Source organism: Ictidomys tridecemlineatus, chromosome 6 (genome assembly GCF_052094955.1).
Source record: "Ictidomys tridecemlineatus isolate mIctTri1 chromosome 6, mIctTri1.hap1, whole genome shotgun sequence".
NCBI classification, from domain to species: Eukaryota; Metazoa; Chordata; class Mammalia; order Rodentia; family Sciuridae; genus Ictidomys; species Ictidomys tridecemlineatus.
In genome coordinates this window covers 97,029,242-97,053,286 of record NC_135482.1, presented here as the reverse complement: position 1 = coordinate 97,053,286, position 24,045 = coordinate 97,029,242, and the positions used below count along the sequence as shown (strand labels likewise).

The 24,045-nt window shown below is 38.7% G+C and overlaps 1 pseudogene; it reads right to left on the bottom strand.

Annotated features, from left to right (window-relative positions):
* Positions 1-12,682: 12,682 nt before the first annotated feature.
* On the bottom strand, positions 12,683-16,342 carry LOC101978659 (DNA endonuclease RBBP8-like; annotated as a pseudogene).
* Positions 16,343-24,045: the final 7,703 nt, after the last annotated feature.

Below are 24,045 nucleotides of genomic sequence, written 5' to 3'. Positions count from 1 at the left end.
TTAACCTAACTTTCAAATCTTTCATCTCAAAAATGGCTTATTAAAGTCTGGATGGGGGTTGGGCATGTAGCTTAAAGGTAGAGTGCTTGTGTGGCATGCACGAGGCCCTGGTTTAGATCACCAACACCACTAAAAAAAAAAAAAAAAAAAAAAAAAAAAATTAAATTAAATTAAAAAATAAAAAACTTCATTGTGTTTAATTTTTATGCATAGTGTGGTATAACATATTTTGGTATAATACCCTGGTGATATGACCTTTAAATAGCACATTTCAAAAATGGCCTACTAGTGTCTCCCATTTGTACATACAACATCACTTCTTTAACTTACTGGTTTCCAGCTCTTTCCAACATAAAATTAAGCTGTGATTTTATTAGCTCCTCCAGCTTCATTGCCAACTTTATCAATCTGCCCTTCATAACATTTTCCAGAAACAAAGATGTAATGGATAAATATCTTGTAATGAATTGAAACCCCACACTAACCTGGGGAACAGCAACTTTCTTATCAGCACAGACAAGGGCACACGGGACCAGCATTGAGAAAACGATCAACTAGAACACAGTTTGACCAAGACTGCTTGACTCTGGAAATTTATTGTTTTCTTTGTTTATATAATTTGGAAGCTATCAGTATCTCCAAAAACAGGGCTGCAAATGATGGTTTGTTTTGTCTTCCCAATATCACCAAATTGATTAAAATTCCTTTCATGCTTTTCACCATTACTTTTTCTGTTTGTTTTTAAGGTAATTGGCCAGACTCAGTGTGTTGGGATTCCCAGATTTAGCTCTCTGGCCTAGGAATTCAGTATCGATGTAAATTCATTGTCACCAATATGAACATCTTTGGAAACCATTAGAAATCCTATCACTTTTTTTCTGGTCACCACTTTTCATCTCTGAAATTAATTGTATTATACATTCTCCACCTTAATGAATTTCTGACTGTCCCACATCCTCTCTGATTCTGATGACCTATGCTTACTGAGAAATAATATCAGATTATCAGACTAAAAATCTCTGGGTCACCTATTTCTATTTGATGCTTCCTATATATGTCTGTCTTCTTAGAAAGCTGTGCTCTTTTTAATCCATTTATCTATGTTTGGATCCATTCACTACTTCCACCCACACACTATTTTTACATGTCTTTCTTTTCATTGTTCAATGTTTCCTTAGTAGTATCCATCTCAATCATCTTAAAATTATCTGCAACTGTATAGCTCGGTGGTAGCATGTAGCACTGCCATGTAGCATATAGCATGTAGGTAGTAGCACTTCACAAGCATGTGTGAGGCTATAGACTCAATTGTCAGCACTACAAGGGGAAAAAAAAGCAATTTTAACTTCTTCTGATGTTAAAAATTAAACCTGATCAACTTCAGAACAGTTATTGGAAGATAGATGGCACAAAACCATGTGCTTCTTCTGCAAGTAGCAATTTTCTTTTTTTTTCTTTTTCTTTTTTGTAGTTATAGATGGACAGAATGCTTTTATTTGTTTATTTATGTGTGTTGCTTCCACCATCTTGTGATGCAGCAAGAGAAGCCCTTGCAGATATTCTGCCATTTGAACTGTTCATCTACCTTAATCATGAATGAAACCACCTTCATTTCTTTAAACTTACGTAGTGTAGGGTTTTTTGTTATAGTCACACAAAATGGACTAAGACCCTGGTGTTAACATGTGAAGTTGGAGGAAAGAAGAAAAATATAATAATGAAAGAACAACTATATCTAAACTGAGTCACTCTTAATAAGTAAGGATTATAGGTGTTTACATATGACATAATTTAAGAACTGTTAGTCAGCTTTACACTTCACTGTAACCAAAATACATGACAGGAACAATTTAGAAGAGGAAAAGTGTATTTTGGCTCATGGTTTCAGAGACTTCAGTCTGCTGATTCCATTGTTCTGAGCCCTAGGTGAGGCAGAACCTCATGATGGAAGGAAATGGTTAAAGAAAGCTGCTCTGTTGTGGTAGCCAGGAAGGAGAGAAAGAGCACAAGGAGGCAGGAACATAATATATAATCCACAATATATGTCCTGAGTGACCCACTTTCTCCAGCTATGGCCCACTTGCCTCTAGTTACTACCCAATAATCCATTCAAATTATTAATCCATTAATCAGATCAACAGACTCACTGGGTTACACTTTCTTTTTTAACACAGGAGATTTGGGGAGAAACCTCATATCCAGACCATCATAAGAACTAAGCAGATAAACTGGCTTGGATTAGCAAAATGACTAAATACAGGCACCTAGCACTCATCTGCCTTTCCAGAAAGAAAAACAAAAGCAAGAGATGTATAGCTGCATATTGAGGTGAGTGGTCATGGGTAGAACACTGGAATTCAACAGGGGAAAAACTGATACCTTGGAAAATTCAATGACCTAGGACGGTAGCTTAGGAAGACAAAATAACTCAGTGCCTGCTGCCCTGGCTTTGTAGCCAGGGTGCTGCGCCGCCCACATTGGTACAAGTGAGAGAGAGAGAGTACCAGCAAACTCTGTCAGTACAGATTCTTGCAATCCTAGCTATTAGAAAACTTCTCAATCCTTACAGGCTCACCTCCTTCATGGATGAGAAACCTGAATTCTACACAGTTGCCTAGACTTTGGGAAAGAATTCACTTCATCCCCCAGTGAACTCCCACGGTACTGTAGCCAGGAGCCATTCTGAGAAATACCTGATGCCTGATTTTGAACTGCTCCAGAGGTTAGAAACCCCAGCACTTACCCCACAGACACTCCACTGCACTGGTTAAGCAGCAGCCATCTCATGAATCAAACGGGTGTTAGTAGAGTGACTCTGTCACAAATTCCCTGAGAGCACTACACTGAAGGGTTTTGTTAGATGACACAGGAAGGAACAGAGAGCACCTCACTCAAAAATTGGGGAATTGGGGAGCCTTCCCTCTGAGACCAGGGGTACAAGCTCTCATGTGTGGTTTAACATAGGGGCCAGGACTAAGGGTAGTTATTTATGTGGTTCTTGTCACCATTCTTTCAACACTATTCATAGATACCAGTTACTAATGAGGCAGGGAAACTGCTCCCCCACCCAAAAAGAAATGCTGGGGTTGTCTGGAGCAATGCTGCTGCAGTCCCAGCTGTTGCCCAGGCCCCAGGAGTACAGAGACTAAGAAGGATGCAGGGAGACTTTGGGCAAGCTGTGTTCCTCTTTAGCTAACTCCTCAAACACTTAAGCTGAGAGGAATTATTCTTCGCTCCAGCTTCAACTCACTCCTTCTGCTCAATCCCTTAGGGAACTACAACTGAAATAATTGAGAGATTGGGTAGAAGGGGAACCCAGATACTTTTCCATTCCCAGTCATGCACACCTCGGGGGTTTTGAGGTCCTTCTGCCAGGCACAGTGACCACAGAAGCAGCAGAGAGGAACAATAGTTTCTGCTGCCACCATACCTAGGAGGGTCCCCACCATCCATTGCACCTGCACCTTGTCTGATCACTCACTACTAATGAGACTGGCTTTTGAGTGCCACAGAAATAGTGCCATGATTACTTCCCCCACCCTGCCCCACCCATATACACCACAACCCACAACAGAATCTAATCAGGAGACAAAGCTTCAGGTCTTTTACCATGACTAGAACAGCAAATACTACAACCTCTCTCAAGTAAAGAGTCAATATCAAAAGTGCCTCCATCATCCAATAAGGACCACCACTCCCATTGCAAAAGTAGCTACACAGAGTGCATATCATACACTCTCTGTATACAGCCCACCTCCCTGAACTGCCAAAATGCAGAATGTCCACACTGTTTTTTTTTTATTGTTGTTGTTTTGTTTTTTGATACTGGAGATTTAACCCAGTGGCACTCAACCACTTAGCCACATCCCTAAGCCCTTTTTAATTTTTTTTCTTTTTTTTTTTTGTTTTGTTTCTGTTATGTTTTGTTTGAGATAGGATCTTGCTAAGTTGCTTAGGGTCTTGCTAAGTTGCTGAGGCTGGCTTTGAACTTGTGATCCTCCTGCCTCAGCCTCCTGAGCTATTGAGATTATAGGCATGTTCCTCTGTGTTCAACAAACTGTCCACACTTTTGAGTGATTTACAGACAGTGGATCTCTCTGACTCTGATATGATAAGCACTGTGCCCAATTCACTAATCATAACCAAAAAAACTGCAGGGAAGTTACACTATGGTTCCTAACTGGAAATAAACTCAATATTGTATAACAAGCTAATATCCCAAGACACATCTTGAGAAAAAAAAAATCATCTAAAAAGAAAGTCATCCTATAAAAGTGGTAACGATATCCATTCCATCAGGTGCACAAATCTCAACATAGGAACATAAGAAACATAAAGAAACAGAGTAACATAACACATCCTAAAGATCATAACTCTAGTAATGATTTGAAACATACCAACATGAATAAAATAATTGATAAAGAATTCAAATAATTTTTTTTAAATGTTGTCAGTACAGTATAACTATACACAATAGTGGGATTCATTGTTACATATTTGTACATGCTCATAAGATAGTTTGGTCAATTTCACTCCCCAGTACCTCTTCCTTCCCTCAACTCCTCCCTTCTATGGCTCATCTACCTCTACTCTACTGGTCTCCCTTCTATATTCAAGAGATTTCCTCCTCTCCCTTATTCTTTTCTTCTCACCCATCCCTTAGCTCCTTCAGCTTTCATATAAGAGAAAAAGCATACAACCCTTGACTTTTTCAAATTTTGCTTCACATAATGCTCTCAAGTTTTATCCATTTGCAGGCAAATAGTATAATTTTATTATCCTTTGTGACTGAAAAAAAATTATATATATAAATTATATATATATATATATATATATATATATATATATATATATATAAACATTTTCTTTATCCATTCATCCATTAATGGATACTTAGACTGGTTCCAAAATTTGAATATTGTGAATTTTGTGATTATAAACATGGGTATGCATATATAGTTATAGTATGCTAACTTTGATTTTCTAGGATAAATGCCAATGAGTAGTATGGCTGAGTCATATGGTTGTTCCATTCCTAGTCTTTTGAGGGATCTCTACACTAATTTACAGTCCTACCAAAAGTGTTCCTTTTCCCACATCATCACCAGCATTTGTTATTAATTTTATTCTGATGACTGCCATTCTAGCTGGAGTGAGATGAAATCTCAGTGTAATTTTGATTTGCATTTTCCTGGTTGCTAGAGATGTTGAACTTTTTTTAAAATATATTTATTAGATATTTGCTTTTATTCTGTTGAGAAATGTCTGTTTGATTCCTTTGCCAAATTATTATTTTGTTTTCTTTTTAATAGGAAGTCTTTTGAGTCCTTTACATATCCTGGAAATTAATCTTCTATCAGAAGAGTAACAGACAAAAATTTTCTCCCATTCGGGTGTTCTCTCTTCATTTTTTTGTTTCATTTGCAGTGAGAAAGCTTTTTAATTTGATGTCATCTTATTTATTACTTCTTGGTATTGTTTCCTGAACCTTTGGAGTCCTACTGAGGAAGTCATTACCTGTGTGTATATGTTGGAATGACAACCGTACATTTTCTTCTAGAAGTTGCAAGTTTTCTGGTCTAATTCCTAGGTCTTTGATCCATTTTGATTTGATTTTTTTTCATTCTTCTGCATATGGATATATAGTTGTTCCAGCACCAGCTCTTAAAATTGCTGTCTTTTCTCCAATGTATGTTTTTGATATGTTTGTCAAGAATCAGATGACTGTATCTGTGTGGATTTGTCTCTGTGTCTTCTTATTCTGTTCCACTAGTCTATGTGTTTGTTTTTATGCCAATACCATGCAGTTTTTGTTACTATAGTTCTGTCGTACAATTTGATGTTCGATATTATGATTTCTCCAGCATTGCTTTATTTCCTTACAATTGATGTGACTACTTGGGGTATTTTATTCTTCCGTGTGAATTTCAGTACTGTTTTATCTAGTTCTGTAAAGAATGCCATTGGTATTTTGATGGGTATTGCATTGAATATCTTGATCAATTTTGGTAATATAGCCATTTTAACAATATTAATTCTACCTATTCGTATGACTATCTTTATGGGAAGTTTTTTACATCTTCTAGTTTCTTCTTCAATTTCTTTCTTCATTATTCTATAATTTTTATTGTACAGGTCATTTACCTCCTTTATTTATTACCAGCTTTTTTAAAGGCAATTATTAATGGGATTTTTTTCCTGAAATTTTTCCAGTGTATTAATTCATGGTGCATGGAAAGCTATTGGTCTTTGTATATTGATTTTGTATCCTGCTACTTTGTTGAATTCTTCTTCTTAATACTAGAAGTCTTTTGGTGTGTAAAGGTAAAAATTCTAAGCTGATTCCAAGCTGCAAGAGCTTGAGTTAAAGTCTAAGAGACTAGGGCATTGTAAAGCTTCTAGGTTACAAGGCCTGGGCTAAAAAGTAAAAGACAATTGTTACAATTGTAAAAGTCTATTGTTACAATTCCTCTGCTATCCCCGGAACCTATAATCTCTGTAAAGTTGTTAGGACAATGCAGGAACTGCCCAGTAAATATCTCCATTGATTCCCTGGTTGTTTAATAGCTAAGAGCTTTAGGTAGCAAGGCACGTAAGCATCTAGGCCCCAGAACCAATCAGTTTAAATGTGTACCCCACTTAGACATGACCAATCACCTCTGCCCTGATTGTTCCAGCCAATGTATGTACTAATCATGTTTCAGAATTGTTGTTCAGTTTTCCTGCGCCTCATGATGATTTGTTCTGATGTATGCAAAGCCCACCGCCCTCTCCAAAAAGTGTACTTAAGCTCCACCTGACCTCCGCTCTGGGCTCTTGGCCACTCTCCCTTCTTGAGTGAGCACAGAGTCCCACCGCGCTGGAACGGATCCCTAATAAATTTCCCCCCTGTGATTGCATGAAGTGAGTCTCTTGTGTGGTCTCTCCTCCGACGCTTCGCTGCACCCCAACAGGTGGAGCTTTTTAAATCTTCTAGGTCTAAGATCACATCATCTGAAAACAAGATGTGAGACTCTGATGTTTTCTTTTCTATTTGTATCACATTTATTTTATTCTTTTGTCTAGTTATTCTGGCTAAAATTTTAAGTACTATGTTGAGTGGGAGTGGTGAAAGTTGACATTTCTGTCTTGTTCCTGATTTTAGAGGAAATACTTTTCCCCATAAAGTATGATATTGGTTTTGGGCTTGTTTTATATAGCCTTGGTGATGGTAAGTTCCTTCTAATTTCTTGAGTTAGTAGACTAGATAAAGCAAAAGAAAGAGTGTCAGAACTTTAAGACAGGTATTTTGAACAAAAAGAATAAATATGCTGACAGTGATGATTTCTTGCTTCTAAGAAAAAATTTTTTTTAAATCTTGTGTCTATTATTGCCCCTTGCATTAAAAACATAAAACTTCTATATTCCACCATGAATGTCATATCAACACAAGGTTTTCAAATGGTAATGTATTCATTTATGTTGAGAGCCACAGCCGGATGGCACCTAGCATTTTGCCAGAAGGAGTGGTTGAGAGGTGACACCAAAAAGCCATTAAGATAATGATAATTGGTAAAGGAAGGAGACCCTCATTGTTATACAAAATTATGTATAAGAGGAAGTGAGGGGAAAGGGGGAAAAAAACCAAGAGAGAGAAACGAATTACAGTAGATGGGGTAGAGAGAGAAGATGGGAGGGGGAGGGGAGGGGGAATAGGAGAGGATAGGAAAGGCAGCAGAATACAACAGACACTAGTATGGCATTATGTAAAAACGTGGATGTGTAACCGATGTGATTCTGCAATCTGTATATGGGGTAAAAATGGGAGTTCATAATCCGCTTGAATCAAATGTATGAAATATGATATGTCAAGAGCTTTGTAACATTTTGAACAACTAATAATAATAATAATAAAGATGATGATAATTAAGTTAAGCTGTGTATAATTGCTGTGACTGGATGATGCTGGATTGAAGCAGGCTGTGTATTCAGTTGTAAATAGACCCCTGCCAACCGGCAATAGGGTGGCTCCTGCTGCCTGCTACTTTTGAGTTCTCGTGGAGTTCCCGCTGAGTTCCCATTGAGTTCTTGAAGAGTTCCCCTCGGAGTTCTCAGGAGCCCCATTGAGGGCGGAGAGAGTTCCCAGGGAGTGCGCGTGGAGTGCTGGTGGAGTTCGGACAAAAAAAGGAGTTCCTGGAAGGGCCTGGAAGGGCCTCCTGGGTGGCGTTTGCATGAGTTCGGAAATAAAGTTTGTTCCTGCTTGAGTGGCTCGTGATTTGTGCCCAGCCAGACTGCGACACATTTACATTTATTTTTATATAGAGAGAGAAAAAGAAAGAAAGAAAGAAAAATAGACCTGGATCCCATACCAGCTAACCTCAGTGTACCACTGACTAGCAATGGTAGTGGCTTCTCACTGTTGCTTCTCTCTGAGTTTCTTAACTTCTCAACCTTAAATTTTATTTGTTGTTGTTTTCTTCATTAAACTTATCCTCACTGCTCTAAGTGGTAACTTTGTTAAATCTTTGGAACAATCTCAAAAGTTATATGTTTCATGTCAAAATCTTAAATTAAGGCTAGCCTAAAGGCACACACTTATAGACCCAGCTATACAGGAGACTGAAACAGGAGGATCTCTTGAGCCTGGGAGCTTGGGTCCTACTTGGACAACATAGCAAGACCCTGTGTCTTAAGAGGAGGAAAAAAGAAGGGAGATGGGAGAGGGGAGAGGGGAGAAGGGAGAGGGGAGAGAAGAAGAAGGACAAGGGAGAGGGGAGAAAAAAGAAAAATGAACGAAAGAAGGAAAGAAAGAAAGAAAGAAAGAAAGAAAGAAAGAAAGAAAGAAAGAAAGAAAGAAAGAAAGAAAGAAAGAAAGAAAGAACGAACAAACTTTCAGGCTTTTCCAAACTTTTCAGTGTGCTAAACACACAGACATGAAGGGGAGGGGAGGGGAGATTTAACTGAAAGAACGAACGAACTTTCAGGCTTTTCCAAACTTTTCAGTGTGCTAAACACACAGACATGAAGGGGAGGGGAGGGGAGGGGAGATTTAACTGATACAAAAACTTTTCTTACCTGTATATCCCTGGAATTCTCCAAAGCTGTTTAGTTCATAGATAGTGTTTGCTAACTCTGTTTAATGAATTAATGTTATATGAAATATAATATGGAGGATAATTATACCCAAGAAATTTATAGGTGGTAAGTTTTCCTCATCCTGATAAAAATAAAAGTTTCAGAAATTTAACTATAATATTATGAGTGTGGTAAAAATACTCAGAAATAAATTATTAAAAATATCAATCAATCAATTTTATAAAATATAAAACATAACCAAATATTTTATAAATATTTTATTGGTTAGTATAACAAACAGGAGCTGCTGTATATTAAAGTCATAAACTTATATTTTCCCAGATGAGCAGCTGTCATATAGTTTCCTATCATACAATCTAGCCACAACTTATTTAAAAATTATAAAATCAACAAATAATCAATGTAGTTGGTGTCTTGTTAGTTAGGGTTTAATAACAACATGTGTGAGTAAAATAGATGTTGCTATATATTAAACTCACAGATATAAATTTTCCTAGAGGAACAGTTATTAGAATAAATATACTTTTCATTCACATAAGAACAGCTTTGCCTCTTCTTTTCCTGGAGTAGTACTCTGTAGAAATAACAATAACAATGATTTTTAAAAATCAAGGTGTGGTACGTGCAAATACTAATTTTATCTCAAACTAAAAATTATCAGAACCAAATACAAGCCTAAAAGGATAAATAAAAAATAGACTAAAACAAGAACAAAAGAAAATACTATGTTGACTGATAGTCTTTAATTACAAAACAATAAGCTTAATAGAAAATATTAGGCAATGTCTATTCCTATTTTATTTATTTAAATAGAATTATAAATCAAATAGCAAATACAAGAAAATTATATAGGTTTATAGATTTCTAAACTTACATAAAATTATTCACAAAAACCTCCTAGGAGTCCAATAAACTTAAAAATATAAATGTTCTAAAGGTGAAATTATTTTAAGAGAGCTGGAAATTTTTTCCCAATTATTTTGTGCATATTGGTCATCATATAGCATAATTCCCTTTTTCTTTGTTGCTTTTCTGTATCTTACTGAGGTAACACAAATACAACCCCATTACTTTCATAAAAGTATAGTTTATCCAAACGCTGTACTTACAGACTTTTCTCCACATAATTCCCTTTTTCTTTGTTGCTTTTCTGTATCTTACTCAGGTAACACAAATACAACCCCATTACTTTCATAAAAGTATAGTTTACCCAAACACTGTACTTACAGACTTTTCTCCACAGTGGTACCATCTTCCCATAACCAGGACCCATTGGTTTAATTGATTTTGAGACCTATCCATCCTAGCATTCCAAATGTTGATAAGACATCCTGTTGAAAAAAATTCATAAATCATAAATGTGTGTTTATATTATGATCTATTCCTTCCTGATTCAAGAATTGATGGTAAATGGTCTCCCAAGGGCTTGCACATACCTCCTTAATACTACTAGGCCAAATCTCAAAATATTACTTCATTTATTGCTTTGGTTTCTTGAATTATTAAATATTCTAGTGACATAGTATCTCTAATTTATTTCTGAATAAAATAAATCAAATGAGATAATATCATACATCCTTGAGAATATTCAGCTTGTCAAAGCTTGGTGTTCATCACCAATGCTTCCAAAACAAATACAGTTTTGACAGAATAGGAATGTCTAACCTACCAGCTCTTCTTCAGTATCTATCTTCAGAAATGAAAATTCAAATCCAAGCAGGTAGCATGGCTTTCTGGCCAGGTTTTGTTTTCGTTGAAAGAATGATAATAATTATTTCCAAACCCAATCCAGTTGTGAGCTAAGACCAAAGAAACAGTCTAGAAATGTAAATATAATCAATGACTAAACAGTACTATGAGCATTACTGAGGCAACTACTAGATTTCTATGTTTGAATAAAGATAAATATTTGCTGGCTATTCCAAACTTTTCAGTGTACTAAACACACAGACATGCTAAGTGACTTGTGACTTTTTGCTACTCACAGTGAAATAAAGGCCACCATGACACATTGTGTTGTTATTTTAGTTTTAATGCTCCCCCTTCACTTTCCTCCTTGACCTGTTCATCTCCCAAATATAAAGTTTGCTCAGTGTATTGCTTACTTTAGACTTAATTTCTTAAAATTCTGAGACAGAGACAGCCTGCTGTGACATGGAAAATAAAATGAGTAATGCTACAGTCAAAATTTATTCTCCCTAGAAAGTTTGTCTGTAAAGTGTGGAAAATATGTAAAAATTTATTTTATTTTCAACTTGAGTGGGCACCAGCTCTTCACCTTGTCAATCACAGAGAAAATGATTGCCTTTTCATGAACTTATGCTAGGTTGAACTAGAGAATGCCCTCATCATTATTAAGAATTCTATTGTGAAAACAAACAAACAAAAAGCAAGTGGAGAAGTTTGTTATGTCACTTCAAATTTCTTTTAATAAGAGATCTCAGTAACATGTACAGGCAACACTTCTTACCAACACTTGCTCAGGAGGGGAACTGACCTTTTACTCTTACCCGGGTTGGGCTTTGTCATTAGCTTTTAGAGCAGCATCTGAGAATTATTTTTTCTTTCTTCAAAACCAACTCATTTCATGAAAGAGAAGACATTATGACAATTATAAGAAATAAAATGACATTCTTTTAGTGTTTTCGAGGTGACATAGAAATATTCAAATTATAAAAAGACTTGAGAAATCATCCCATTCCAAAGCCCTGAGAATTCATAAGAAAATTTTTTAAATATATATTTTTAGTTGTAGATGGATACAATATCTATATTTTTATTTATTTATTTTTATGTGGTGCTGAGGATTGAACCCAGGGCCTCATGCATGCAAGGCAAGCACTCTACCATTGAGCTACAACCCCAGCCCATAAGGAACTTTTTATGGCAGGGAAAGTAGCAGTATTTTATACTGAGGATGTGGTCTTAAACTTCAAAATGAATTCCTTCTGAGATGCTTTAACTCCACAAAGAGCTTCAGTACATTGGTTAAGTGTAGGTAATCTAAGCCTAAATCAAATGATTTGGTACCTTTTAGCATGAGCCCTACAACGGAATCTTAAGACTGTGAGGAATAGGGTGGATGTTTATGGCACATAAAGCCTATTTGTCATGCTTGTCCAGAGGGATCCATCTGTTTGGGTCCTATGCTTCAGCCTTTTTAACAACATGGGAATAGCTCCTGGGTTTAGAAGCTATCTGAGAGAAAAAGTAAAAGTTGGGGAAGGAATGGGGTGGAGAGAGAAACTAGGCTTATGATCTTTTTATTCTTTTATTTTTAAACATTATGAATACTACCTCCATTAATTCAATGGACAATATAGCTTTCTTAAACATGGTCAATCTCCTACAACCTCTTCCTTACTGCTTAGCCAAAAAATGAGGGAGGTACAATAAGTTATTAGAAAAAGAAAAAAAAACTGCTGATTTCCCAAGAGGCAGATTATCAACGTTATATTTTTAGCATTAGCTTATAGCATTAGCTTATAAGGACTTGGTTTTGTTTCATTGGTCATGTGTTTCAAGAGTTGACAAAGTTTCACATAATAGAAGGAAATATATTAAAATTTAAATTTTAACCTAAAGTAATTGATGTTTAATACCAAATTTAACTATAAATAACTAAAAAGGGAAAAACTTTCCTCCATCCTTTAGTTTTCACTTCAAATATATATATATCTGTCTTCTGCTCCTTGTGTTTTGGAGAAAACATTGTGTTGTAAGGTTGCTGTCTTTTTGAATGGGGACAAATATCAGATCTTCCTTAATGTAACCTATTTCCATACAAGTCTGTGTGGAAGGAAAATCAACTTTCCAGAAATTCTCTGGTGTGCTTGGTGGAATATAGCGAAATTGGTGTGTTGAGCATGAAGCTAACTTCTTTTTTCTTTCTTTTCCTGGCATATCTGCATAATACTACTAACAAAAATATTTCATATTCTTTACATGTGTGCTCAAACAACTTTCTTCTCTCTTCTTTCTTCTAAACTACCTCAATATGAGGAAATTTTTGGAAGTTAGTCTCTCTGATCATCTTTAAAATGTGACTCCAGAAATATTTTCTGCTTGACTTTATATTTTTGTTGATCAACTTGTATGTTTGGTTTCTTTATGGCAGCAAACCATTCCTCCTCTTCATCTGCCATCTGAGGGAAATTATCTGCCAAACGAGATTCACATTCTTCATGTGTTGTGCGATCAAACATATCTTCCAAACTATAGTTCATTTTTTTTCTCCATTTGGGTTTTTCTCTCCTTTTTGCTGTTCTTCATCTTTAGAAGCACAGTTTTAGGGCTGGGGATGTGGCTCAAGCGGTAGCAGGCTCACCTGGCATGCGTGCGGCCCAGGTTCAATCCTCAGCACCACAAACAAACAAAGATGTTGTACAAACAAGGATGTTGTATCTGCCGAAAACTAAGAAATAAATATTAAAATTCTCTCTCTCTCTCTCTCTCTCTCTCTCTCTCTCTCTCTCTCTCAAAAAATAAATAAATAAATAAAATTTAGAAGCACAGTTTCACTGAGCAGTATACCATTCATGTGTGCTGTCTCTCCTCCTGATCTTGACTGACTGCCATCGTTTGTATCAATTACAGTAACATCCATTTTATACTGAGAAAGGTCTGCTCCTGGATCACTGGATATTTTCAAAGAATGCATCTTGGTTGTTTTGCAGAGACTTTGTTCCCGCAATTCTATGGGGATTTAACTGAATGACTGATGCAAGTTCATATGATTTTTGGACTGACTGGGTTTTAATTTTTATTGGCTCATGAGACCCAACGCCCTTTATGTCATCAAAAAAAGATTCTGTCTCCAAACTTTCACGTGGACATAGAGGAATTTTGAAGACAGGATTTTCTTCTTTCATCGTTGGGAGCCACGGCCAGGTCGGGATGGCGCCTGGCATTTTGCCAGAGAAAGTAGCTGAGAGGTGATGCCGGTGAGCCATTGAGATGACGATAATTGAGTTAAGCTATGTATAATTATTAAGATAATGACTGATTGCTGTAACTGGATGATGTTGGATTGAAACAAGCTGTGTATTCAGTTGTGTGTGTAGACCTCTGCTGTCCAGCAATGGGGCAGCTCCTGCTGCCTCAGGTGCTCGCTACTTTTGAGTTCCCGTTGAGTTCTCGCGGAATTCCTGTTGAGTTCCTGTTGGTTCTCGCAGGTTTTCCTTGGAGTTCGAGAGTGTTCCAGTGGGGTTCTGGCAATAAAGTAGTTCTTGTTTGAACCTACAAGTGCCTCGTGGCAGCTTGGTTATTTTGTGCCCAGCCAGACTGCAGCATTTCATCTGTAATGGTGTTTTGTTGTCTGGTGAGTATTTATTAAAGGACTGGAGGATGCAGACCTGTAATCAGGGGCTGCTGAGGAATCTTTGAGTAATATGCCCTCCTGTCCAAGGGCTTATGACCTGAGGAAGAGCCTTCTGGAATAGGCTTAAAAGCCTCATAGAGAGTCACTTGCTTTTTTAATTACTTACAGTTGAAAGCAAGACACCCACTGTTGTCAGCAAAACCATACACAAGACTACTAGGATGCCAGATGTCACATGCCATGCTGTGGGACTAAACTTCACCCAGGGTCTAAAAATAAAAATTAAAAAATAAGAAAGAAATATTTGTGTTTTCTCAATTTCCAGAAATCAGCAAATATAAAAACTGAGGACCATTACATCTCACAATTAAAGGGCTGCTTTCCATTTTCTAATTCTTCAATGAGATTATCATGAAATTAATAATTTTCAACTGCCTTAAGACCCCCAGTATCTTGCTCTCCAAATTTTTCCCCCTACTATTGCCTCCTTCCAAAATTGTCCAGCTTGAAATCCATGGTAGGTCACCAACATCTTAGACCATCTTTTGCCCAGAGATCTACAAATTATCAACTTTGGACAATCCTGAAACATTTCCTCACTGCTAGTAAATTTAGAGACAAAGTACACTTAGAGAAAATACAACTGTTATGCAAGTCACATGCTATGAAAATAAAATGTTGACTTCTAAAACCCACATAATCTTTAACATTAATTTATTAACCATTCCATCAATATATATCAGTCAAGGGGAATTAATAAAATACATTCCTCTTCTGAGATTAAAAAAATGCCATTAATTTTTTCCAAGAAACATTGAATGTTCACAGTGGCTTCAGCTAGACCCATGAAACCTGGAAATATTTCTCTAAAAATGTGATATTGCATTGATGTTTGGGTGAAAAGTAGGAATTACTTCTTGAAGCATGAAAGTGTTGGGAAACTTCACCCAGTCAGCATTTATAAATGATTTGGAGTTCCATTAAGTTTTGTGTTTTAATGAAACATATTATGGTGAGACTTGAATTCACAAAGTAAAGTAGGGAGTTGGAAGTGTTGTGTACTAAGAAAGACAAGCACCTTTAGGGGCAAATTCCTATATTTAATCACCTTCAAAGTGTCCTTCCCTTTAGTTTCAGCCAAAACTATTTGGAGAAACGTATGAAGAACCAGCCAAGATAACTAAGGTCACAGAGCCACTCCCACTTTTTCTGTTAGGCACATAGAGTAAACCTAACTCACTATAATATCAAATTGAGCATGTCCAAGAAGCATTTGTGTCCATGATATTTATGACCTGGAACTGGCCATACCTAGATGTGGTGAGCCGTTCCTGCGGACTGTGGTCGCCATTACATGATGGTGCTGGCTCCGTTGCGGTCTGTGAAGGACAACTCCATATCAAAGAGAGTTGGCGTGTTCCCAGCTCCTTATCAGAGAAAGTTGGCGTGTCATTTTCTAGCACCCTGTGAGAAGGGTACACGTGGCAGCTTTGCATTGGGGTTCGCGATGCTTTATTAAGGCTGGGAGGGGCATCCGAAGTTTAGTAGAAGTAGAGTAGAAGAATTATTAAAAGAATATCAAGGGCCTGAATAAACTACTGAAAGAAGATTCCTGAGTCGCGTCTTCCTTGCGGGCAAGGGGGGTCGCGACAAGTGGTGCCGAGACCCGGGAGAAAAGAAACAAAGAAACACCCAGGAACCAGAACTTTCAGCAGTCAGGGAGGCGCGCCGGTAAGTCCCAGGTAAGGTGGGACCCACTGTTAAAAAGCGGAGGCTCCTCTATACATAAAGAGGGAGCGCTAAAAGGTACCTGCTCCTCTGTAAAAAGAGAGGGCGTTACATCTCATAGCAATTGCACTCTGTATTTTCGTTTTTGTTTTCTGTGTATGTTCGTTTTGTTTTGTGTACTTTCACTTTCGATTTCTGTGTTTTCTTGTGTTGCATCATGGGTGCTGTGACTTCAAGTCCACTCCTTCTAGCCCTCGATGGCCTTTTACGTTCCAAGGGACTGGAGGTGAAGCATCGCACCTTGGAAAAATTTTTACAGAGGGTAGATACAGCTGCACCGTGGTTTGCATTTTCAGGCAGCCTCACTACACCCAGCTGGCAAAGACCTTGACTTTGCTCGTGAGCAGGGCATGCTAGAGGGCGGGGTGATACCCCTCTGGAAGATGGTCCGTAGTTGCCTTACAGATGACAGATGCCCAGAAGCGCTTGTTAAAGGGCAGGAGGTTTTAGAACAATTGCATGAGAAAAAATCAGAAACAACAGAGAGTGAAGTGTCTCAGGAAGAGGGGAGTGTGCAGGGCGTGGAGAACGGGAGGAGACTGTATCCAGATCTCAGTGTGCTGCGCACGCCCCCATGCGAAAGTGGGTCAGAGGCAGAAGACGCTGAGGAGGAGGAGATAAGAACGCTGTCCCGGCAGTTAGGGAGTTTAGGTACAGGGAACAGAGATAAGCAAGGGCTCAAGAACGGGCGGCCTCCCGATCCGCCTCCGTATGGCGGGGGGTGTTTCAGGCTGCCACTGCTTTCCTCTGTTCCTCAGGGCTGGCATATTATTGCTATTGACATTAAAGACTGTTTCTTTTCTATTCCTTTGCATCCTAAAGACTCACAGCGTTTTGCCTTCACCCTTCCCTCGTGTAATCACGAGGAACCAGATCAAAGGTTTGAGTGGGTTGTTTTACCACAGGGAATGTCTAACAGTCCTACGATTTGCCAGATGTATGTAGGGAAGGCACTCACACCTCTCAGGCAACAATATCCTTCCATCAAGATTATTCATTATATGGATGATGTATTATTGGCAGCCAAATTACAACAGTCAGTTTATGAGGCCTATAAAGACTTGGTGAAGTTGTTAGCTCAGTATGGATTACATATTGCACCTGAAAAGGTTCAAACAGGGGATTCTATTAAGTATTTGGGAGCGACGATTGGATATGACGTGTTACAACCACAAAGGTTACTATAAGAACTCAAGATCTCCAAACTTTAAATGATTTTCAAAAACTGTTGGGAGATATTAATTGGATAAGAGGTTATTTACATATTCCTAATATCGTGCTCCAGCCTTTGTATGCTATTCTTAAGGGTGATCCAGATCTTACTTCCCCTCGTACCCTCACTAAAGAGGCCAGAGCGGCCCTTATAAAAGTAGAAGAAGCTATACAACATGCCACTCTATGCAGGCTCCAGAGTGATAAACCTTTCCAGTTATGTGTGCTTGCCACTATGCGGCAGCCTACTGGAGTACTGTGGCAAGATGGGCCTTTACTATGGATCCACCCACATGTATCCCCAGGAAAATCTTTAGAATACTATCCTGATGCTGTTGCAGCGTTAGCACTTAGAGGGATTCAACAGAGCATTCAATTTTTTGGACAAGCACCTTCTTCTCTTATCATACCCTATTCTAAAGCTCAAATTAATGTTTTGTGTGCTACTCTAAACAACTGGGCCATTCTATGTTGCTCGTTTCAAGGGGATATTGATAATCATTACCCTTCTCATCCATTACTCCATTTTGTTAAAGAGCATCCTATCATTTTCCCTAAAGTGACTTCACCCACTCCAATTCCGGGGGCTGTTAATATTTTTACTGATGGCTCTAAGTCTGGAATGGGAGCTTATGTGATTAATGACTCTCCCCCTGTCCAGCATCAATTTGCTCCTGGAAATCCACAATGGGTAGAACTGCAAATTGTCATTGAAGTTTTTAAACAGTGTTCTTTTCCTTTCAATCTCATTTCGGACTCCATCTATGTGGTGCAGGCGCTCAAAATTTTGGAGGCTGTAGGAGCTATTACTGACACCCATGCTGTGTCTGCTTACTTTAATCAGCTTCAACAGCTTATCCGTAGCCGTACTGCCCCCTTCTATCCAATGCACATTCGGGCTCACACCTCTCTTCCTGGCCCGTTATCACAGGGTAATGCCTGTGCTGACTCGGCAACTAGAAGCCAGTTGGTATGCTTGGCCTCCTCCTTAGAAGAAGCTAAATTGTTTCATCACAACTTTCATGTCAATGCTATGACGCTGCGTAGACGTTTTTCCATCTCCAGAGCAGATGCTCGTCAGATAGTGTTACAATGTCCCCATTGTGTCACATTTCTTCATCCTCCTACTTATGGTGTAAACCCACGAGGATTGAAGCCATTGGTCGTCTGGCAAATGGACGTAACTCACGTGCCTGACTTTGGTAACCTCAAATATGTACATGTTTCTATTGACACATACTCTGGAATTATTCATGCTTCTGCTTTATCGGGAGAAAAGGCACGTAATGTTATTACTCATTGCTTAGAGGCATGGGCAGCATGGGGTGCACCTGCATCCCTTAAGACTGATAATGGACCTGCTTATAGGGGCAGACAGTTTACATCTTTTTGTTCTACTATGGGAGTACAACTTGCTCATGGGTTGCCTTACAATCCTCAAGGGCAAGGCATTGTTGAACGTGCCCACCGCACCTTAAAAGAAACCTTAGAAAAACAAAAAGGGGGAATAGGAGTTGACCACACTCCTAAAGAACGCCTGTCCTTAGCTCTTTTTACCATTAATTTTTTGAATTTGGATATTCATGGCCGCTCTGCGGCCGATAGACATGTGTCCCCTCAGCCCTCTGTGACTGGCTATGTTAAGTGGAAGGATGTTCTTACGGGCCAATGGAACGGCCCTGACCCCGTGCTGACATGGGCACGAGGATCTGTATGTGTTTTCCCCCAGGATCGCACGGAGCCGCTGTGGATCCCTGAACGCCTGACAAGAAGAGTCTCGAGATCTACTAACCAGCAGCAGGAGGTGCCACAACAGTCCCATGATGAGGAGCTTCATTCTGATGAGTGCTCTGGCTCTGATGCTGGTGCCAACGGTACAGATGGCACCAATGCAGTGGTGGGCAGTGGCACGGGCATGGCCAATGACAATGCCAGTTCATAGTAATTCTAGTGTCCTCCCCACTCTTTTTCTACCTCATGTGAGATGTCTGCTCCTTGTACCTCTCCTAGAGGGGACATGGAAAATATTTTTAATCAGTCTCAAGTTAATCTCACAGGAGTTTTTTGTTTCAGCCTTGGGAACACTAATTGTATTAGCCTTAAGACCAAAAATTTGACTAACTGGGAGGACCCATTGCGGTCCAGTCGAGTCTCAGGGAGTATTCTCAGTGCTGTATTGAGCCAAGTAGTTTCAGGGAAGCAATCAGGCTCAGGGACCCCCGCAACTAGCTCTGTTTTAAACATAACTACTTTAGCTATTATCTCCGAGGTATTAATCCCAATGCCTCCTTCTTCTAATAGTACTTGCTATGCCACTCATTTCAAGGCCTCTCCCTACTGTACCCCTAATTTTGGTTTTCCCCCGACATTTACGCCTTGTCAGGATCATTCTTGGGAGAAACATCAAGTTGCTAAAGGTTTCTCCTTTCCCCCCCCTCTGAAGAGATATGTTTATAACTTTAACAACAATGCCAACTCCTCTACAGGAACAGGTTGGTCCTGGTTTCAATGGCTCATTTCCAATGAGAAGGGGGCTTCAGCCGATATTTCCGCATTGGCTCAATTACTAGGAGCCAAAAGTTGGCTGGCTAATGTTTCTGGCACTACTAAGGAGAGTGAACGAGGTAATAGGCTTACATCTGTTTCGTTCAACTCTCTGTTACATTATGCCACATTGCCTCCTGCAATGGTCTGTATCCAATCCCCGTTCCTGTTCCTTTTAGCTAATCACACCTCATCAGGGATGCTGGATTGTTTTATTATTACCTGTTTCTTATCTGAGTGTTGGAATGGTTCTTGGACTGTAGCAGTAATTATAAAAATTCCAACTTTTGTCCCAATCCCAGTCACTGCGGATCCAGATAAATTTCCTATTGTAGAGCTACTTAGAGTCCGCAGAGATTTTGGAATCACAGCAGCTATAGTGACAGCCGTGGCGGCATCTGCTGCTGCAGCAGTTACGGCCGGAGTAGCCATGGCCAGTCAAGTACAAACTGCTGCCACTATTAATCAAGTTGTTCAACAAACGTCCACTATACTTAAATCACAAAATGCGATTAATCAACATATTTTGTCGGGGATTTTAGCTACCAACCAAAGAATAGATTTTCTTCAAGCTCAGGTAGAAGAATTGGCTGACCTAGTACTTTTAGGCTGCATTGACCAATGTGCACATTTATGTATAACCTCTGTCAGATTTAATTATTCCAGGAATGCTTCCCACATCATTGGTGGATATCTGGCCGGAAATTGGTCCATGGAAGCGGAAGACATGATCCAGTCTCAACTAACCCAGATAGCTGTCTTGAATAGTACCCGTGTCGATCCCGTGACTCTGGGTCAATTCACCAATTGGATATCTTCTGCTTTTTCCTTTTTTAAAGAGTGGGTGGGAGTAAGCATTTTTGGTGCACTGTGTTGTTTTGGTATGTTCCTCTGCTTGTGGTTTCTCTGTCGCCTTAAGGCTCGTAGTGCTCAAGATAAGGCTATGATCATACAAGCTCTTGCTGCTTTAGAAACTGGCAACTCGCCACAGGTCTGGCTTGCGCATCTTAAGCACTAAACTTTTGACATGGTCATTACACCCCAAGTTATTATAACATTTCACTGGGATTGACATGTCTTTCCTCGTTATTCTCTTAGTGTCAGAAAGCCCTTGCACTCTGCCGGTCTTGCTACCATTGCACGCAGATGGGTTCCTACACTAGTGCCTTTGACATGGTCGTTGCACCCCAAGTTATTATAACATTGCACTGGGTTCGACATGTCCTTCTTTTGTCTTTCTCTTAGTGCTGGAAAGCCCTTGCACTCTGCGGGTCTTGTTGCCATTGCACGCAGAAGGGTTTCCACACTGGTCTTTATCTATCACTTTAAAGTCCGTGCCTTTCTTTCAGGGTGCTGCCAACTTGTTTGTAGTTGTACTTCTGCATGGCCACAGTTCAACCTCAGCTATTCCCTCTTACTCACCATCGTCACGATACAGGATGCGAGGCAAGGCACTGCACTTGAGTGATCCATTGAGAAGAGGGACCTCAAGGGGAGCATGTCCTATTGCATGCGGGCTTGACGTGTCTCCGCCCCGCCCCACGAAAAAAGGCGTCGGCTGATATGGTGTCAGGTCTGGGGAAGGCGCCCCCTGGGGCTGGCCCATACTATGCAGCCACTTTTGCACAGTGGGATAGGACCTCTACTCTCGCCTGTATTGTCTTAGTGAAACAAAAAGGGGGAGCTGTGGTGAGCCGTTCCTGTGGACTGTGGTCGCCATTACATGATGGCGCTGGCTCCGTTGTGGTCTGTGAAGGACAACTCCATATCAAAGAGAGTTGGTGTGTTCCCAGCTCCTTATCAGAGAAAGTTGGCGTGTCATTTTCTAGCACCCTGTGAGAAGGGTACACGTGGCAGCTTTGCATTGGGGTTCGCGGTTCTTTATTAAGGCTGGGAGGGGCATCCGAAGTTTAGTAGAAGTAGAGTAGAAGAATTATTAAAAGAATATCAAGGGCCTGAATAAACTGCTGAAAGAAGATTCCTGAGTCGCGTCTTCCTTGCGGGCAAGGGGGGTCGCGACACCTAGAAACATTTTTGTCCACCATATTAACCCTTTTATTGTGCTATACAAACTTGAGCTGCATGAACTAAAGTCTATGAACTAAATACACACAAAAATGTGTCCACTATTTTTTTCTTCCTGCATTATGATCCTGTAGTGAACATGCTCAGAAATGTGCTGCCCCTGAAGATGATCCTAAAAGACAATGTATACGCTCCTTGGAAAAAAACTTTATGGCTTCCCTTCTTTGGTGAGAACATCACTTTGGAGATAATTTCAGGGCTCTCCTTACTCACTACAGGTAATAAACCTTTCTCCATTAACTTATCTTCTGGTTGTACTCATTGGCTTTGCATTCATCCAAAAGAGAACCCAGTGCATTCAGTTACAGAAGGGGAGAAATTAAGGAGATAATTTTTTCCTTTTCACATTACTTGACGATCCTTCTATCGTGGCCTTATATTATTTTCTACTTTTCTATGGTCATGTATTCACATTCATTTGTCTTGAGTCTTCCTCTGCCCAAGTCATATATATTTGCTTCCCTATGATAGATGTTTCCCTCCCACGTCTCTGCAATCTTACCTGCTTATCAGTATTTTTCACTTGTCCCAGCCTCTGCCTACAGTCCAGTCTCTTGAATCATATTTCTTTATGAAAATTTTCTTATAAATAACCAAGAGATATCCAAATTCCAGATATCATTTGACTTTTATCAGATTAATAATTAGAGATAGGCTATTGTTCTAATGGTGAGGAAAATTATTAACTGCTACTAACTACTCAATCATTTAAAGTAAAAACTTCATTCAAATATTTTGTAAAAAATATTTACTGTCTTAATTTTACCTTCACTATCTCATCAATTATGTAATTATGAAGTCTTATAAGTTTTACTTCCAAATATTCTTATAACGTTTTTTCCTATAATCTATCTTATACATATGTGGGACTCAATTAGACTGAACAGAATTGAAAGCTAGCATCAATAATGATTAAAAAGCATTGAAAGAAACAGAATTTATACAACCTCCATACACTTAAGTGTTATTGTTCTTATAAGTAGTACAATTCTGTTGAAATCTGGGACAATAATAATATACAAGAAATGAACAGACTATTTTAAGAGATAAACTATTCCATGTTAGTATCCTGAGAGAACTAAGGAAGGTGATAAAAAGAGAGTGTGAGAGAAATTATTATAATGGTTTTGAGATGGGTAATCTTCTAAACCTAAATTCAAGGATCAAGATGTATCTTTTATCAAATAATTTATAGCACTATACCTTTTCTTTTTTCTCTAACACAGCATTTTCCTTGGTGGAATCAGATGTTCTGTTAAATTTCAATTCTCTGAGCTGTAAATGCTGTTCTCTCAATATGACAGCATTCTGGTCTGTATTGGGCATTTGCTTCTGTTGAGATTTGGAAAATTTCAGTCTTGTACTAATACCCTCTTGTTTATTTATTATGCATTCATTTTGCTTATTCTTGGGTATTTTCTCTTTGAAAAGGCTCAAACAGCTTCAGCTCAATCTTGATAACTTGCCTCTTTTGTTTTTTAATGTCTGCAACAGAACGTTAAAAAGAGTTAAGTATTCATTGTACACTAAATCAGTGAACAATACTTAGTTTTGAGGCATAAGTGTTTAAGTAAAAGGGTTGAAATAAGGAAAAATGCTAATCTAAATCTTTCTCCGAACTTCCTCCATCTTCCTTAGTCAAAAGAATTATATTACTCTCCATTAGTAAAGCTATAAGATTTCTTTTCCTCTTTGAATTAGTTACAAGGTATGAAGAAGCATCCAATTTTTTCCTCCCTAGTAATCTATACAGAATTAATAAAGATGATGATATCTAGGAATAGAAAAATAAATTATTTTAATGAAAACTACAATTAAATAATTCACTTTATTTAAAATCAAGTAGGTAGGAAGGTTATCCTGAAATAATGTATTATTCAGAGGAGTCTTCTATTAAAAGAATGACAACTCAGAAACTTGGGAAATTCTGTTTGTAATTCTGTTTGTAACAACTTTTCTGCTGAAACAGGCCATATCTATTTACACACACTTGCACACACACACACCCCAGAGGCACACAC